Raw genomic sequence first — 4276 nt, forward strand, 5'->3', positions numbered from 1 at the left:
ATTTGCATATATACACAGATGGTTCTTACGATCCCTAAACTGGTCAAACAGCTTGTATCGCTTGTTGTTGTTGTTGTTTTCTAAACATTTCTATATGTTTTAATCTTATGGATCATCTCTCTACACTTTAAGCTAGATTCTAACCATTGGATATTATAAGTCTTCTCTCGTTCTTTCAGTAGATCCGAAGTATTGGTATCGTGTAATTCTCGATCTTGCCTTGTTTTTGCTTCCTTAGTTATTCTGGAGACAGAAGAAGGTATTTTTGGTAATTAATGTGCATATCATTTTGTTAGGAGATTTAAAAACACTTCCATTACCGAATTTCTTCCCTTTGTTTCTCTTTCATTTTTTATATTGTATTTTCTCGTATAAACAAACCTTAGTCCTTGAGTTAGACCTCATCCACTATTGGTCAAATCATTATTGGTGTTTTGCTTACACTCCTCAGAAAACCCCATTTAGTCCCCTCACAAAGAAAAATTGATGCTATCTATACCTGTCTTAATCTGGATACATGTGCTTTGAATTCCATTTTACACAAAATTGGAGTCATGGACTCTTTTTATTGCGAAGTTAGTAGAACTATTCCTAAGATAATTGGAACTGTTCCTGAGAAAACTACTTGTATTCATATGAACATGCTCCTGTTATTTATCTTCTCCATTTGTCACAATTTATATATCATGACAATTTCTTTCATATTAATTCCCCTTAAAGTTCAATAGTTTCTCTTGTACTACATTAGCGTATCATTACTGCAATATTAAACGTTTTAGATATACCTCTCCAATATCACCTTCTTTTTTCGAATATTTGGCTGTTTCCTTTCTAGCCCTCTACAATATCTTAAATGATTACGACTATATACAAGTTAAATTTCAATTTCACATATTTCTTTTTGAGATATGGTATTCTTACAAATTTTGGAATTTCATGTTCTATTCTATAAGACTTAATAGACCTTTTATGTTTTCTCACATCAATATATTATAAGTATTCTATTTGGACTACTTGCCTTTGCATTCCTGCAATTTCTTGGCCTGTATAAGCCTGATGACCAAATATACACACTTAAAAACGAGAAGAGGTTTGTATGTTATCTTTGGGCCAATGGTAATAGAAGGTGGATGATAGTATTTAATTTTAAATGGGATAATTTTGCTTTCTGTAATATTATATCATTATGAACTTTTTCGTCTATGGTTTCTTTATTACGTAATGTTTACCTTACAATTATGTAGACCATTAAGGAGGCTGAAATGTTCTTTTCATCCCTATTGGTCTGTTTTTAATACCCTTATGAATATTAATTACACAGACCTGCAATTATTGTCTTGAATTATTTACATTTTCGACAGTAATTCCTGTGCGCTGAATCCGAACATTATATCCATTTTTCTCAATGTACAGATTTTTCACAAAACGTCATATGTACTTTTACATAAGTGAATCATTTTCATTGAAATTAGGTCACATTTTGTTATGCTTAAAATGTTGAAACCACTGACTGTAGATTTCTCTAGATCAATCGCGACGTGAGAGTCTTATCGATCATTCTAGAACCCACGAGAAACATACCACTAATATATAAATGGATTAATCAATAGCCTGCCTAATTTCAACCCCCTCCAAGGTCACTTTAAACTTAACAACTTCCTGACCTCCTGTCTCTTTAACGGAATTCCAAGATCATGGGTCACGTAGGCGTTTGTTAACCAGTTTTTACCTGCCAGAAGACAACGTGAGACTGAAAAGGATGCTCGAATGTGTCTAAACTAGTTTCTCTAATATCAGACTTTTGACAGTTTGTTCCGTTTACTGTGGTTTTTCACATGTATTATCAGATTCTTGTGATAATATTTACTCTACTCCAGAAAACATTGTATGGTTCTACAGTGAATTTTAACAGTTGTATACTAACTTAATGCAGATCTTTCCTAACATCCGTTTTTTCAAAGTTTACCTGAAAATTTTCGTGATTATGTATAACCTGAAAAACCAAACAAATCTTTTTGTAGTTGACAATCTTCTGTGTGAAAGTGGCGATAATAAGAGAGTGTCTTAATCTATTACATGGGGAAGTCACCATTGGAATTTATCTGTGATTTATATTGTACTGAGTCTATTTCATCAGGGTAGAGAAATGCTTAACATTAATTTAAACTCATTATTTTACATTATTTTGTTGAAGAATGTGAGAGACAAGTTTCAGCTGAATATTTTAGCGAGTCAGATATTTCCAACACCTGCCAAATATTTTGAAAAAGCCTATCAAGATGCAACTCGGCAACCGTTTGGTTATCAAATCATCAACTTGAAACCCCAAACTGCTGATCAATTACGTTTAAGAACTGGTTAATTTTCAGGAGATGAGATTGTGGTGTACATTCCAAAGTGGTATATGTTCATACATCATGAAGACTTCAGCCATGATAGATATTGAAAGATTTTATCCGAACGATAGGTCATACACTGTTAAAGAATTAGCATTCAAATTTTTTAGACACTGGACTTATAATAGGTGTGTTTTCTTTAAACAACCATTTTTGAGGCAATTTCCTTCAAATACAGACTGCCAACAGTGTGAATGGGTGACTCCATATATCTACCATATCCCCTAGGAGAGTAGAACCAACGAGTATCCCTCTTTGTGGAATGTGGTTAGTTAATAAAGACAGAACTTTACCATTATTTTTACAGCGAGGAGTGACAAAACCAAACTGTTAAGAAGTCTCCTCGGAATTCCTTATTATAATTTGGAGTCAATGGATTGTTCCTGAGAGATAATTAACTCTACCCTATCCAATTCATAATAATGAAATAACTTATCATTGCAGTGTTAAAAATGTAATGTTATATCTAAATGGATTGTAAATGATTTTATAAATATATGTGTAAATAAATAGATTTATATCTTATTGACACGCTCTCTTTTTGTCATTTGCTCCAAACATTAACTAAAGCTACACTCGAACAAATTAAAGGTATAATAAAGGAGGGTTTTTGCCATTACTCATAGCATCAAGATTTTCATTAGTTTGTTGTTTCACAGAACAGGCTACTGGTAAAGCTGACAAACCTTAAAATGGGTCACGCAAAACGAATGATTCTCATTCCTGAAGAACACTCATTTATCAACGTAAAATTTATGAAAGACCCAATCATAAAGTTTTAAAGTCAACAGATAAAGATATCAATTTTGTCATACATAACGATACAGTACTTGTAGATTATAAAGCCAAGATGTTAAATTAGCTGCAACAACATCATCAAATCTTTCAATCGCAAGCCATGGAACATATTAAAATTAAAATGGAATCACCAAGTCCAGAAAATTTAGATATTATCGACAGCATATCTCTAAAATAAAAAAGAAAGCTGAAATACAATTACACTCTTAATATGTTCAAGTGAAGATGTAACATGGAATGGTCAATGGGAAGTAGTGATTAATGAAAGTTCTGTCCTGAACATAATAGATCTGATCAATGATGTACTATGGAAACAGAAGAATTTTAACCCTACTGGGTGGAAAGAATTTGCAGAACGATTATCAGATATGAATATCTTACAAGAAGTTTTTGGAAATGTAGACAGATGGGCGTATATGAAGCATGAAGATCGTACTATTAAAACTGTATATAAATGGGTTCATTTTTAATAAACGAACATTGTATTACATAATCATTTGTTTTTTATTGTCTTAATGGTCTGTTGTCAACCACTGTATCCTGTTAATATCATCAGTCATCTAAGGTTTAACTTTGCTTGCTGTAATTATCAAATTATAACTACTGCTACAGATAGTGCTGATAGTTAACCAAATAGAAAAAGTTGGTTCAAATTAATCAGACATAGTAACTAATATCTAATATGGATAAAACCCTATGATCTATTTATTATGATAGTATACATCTTGCTAGTTACAGTGGAGTACAGCCTATATACAGGTCAATAAAAGCATTAGGTAAACCCCTCAGTCTAAATAAGGTCAAGCACTGTTTAAGGCATGAAGATACATACAGTACTGTGCAAAAGTTTTAGGACAAGAGCATATTTTGTCATTCTTTCCATTTTATGGAGCTAATTCTCTCATGCCATTACATAATGTAAATTTCAACACTATGGTAATGCTTCACTAACCCCTGGTGACAACTGAATGAGCCAGGGTGAGTATACTGTTACGTCTCCGTTTGTTAATTGATTTTCCGTAACTTCGTTCCGACGAAACTTTAGCGACACAAGTCCTTACTTAAATAAAACTGGTTTATTC

This window comes from Limulus polyphemus, unplaced genomic scaffold (genome assembly GCF_000517525.1).
Source record: "Limulus polyphemus unplaced genomic scaffold, Limulus_polyphemus-2.1.2 Scaffold3439, whole genome shotgun sequence".
NCBI classification, from domain to species: Eukaryota; Metazoa; Arthropoda; class Merostomata; order Xiphosura; family Limulidae; genus Limulus; species Limulus polyphemus.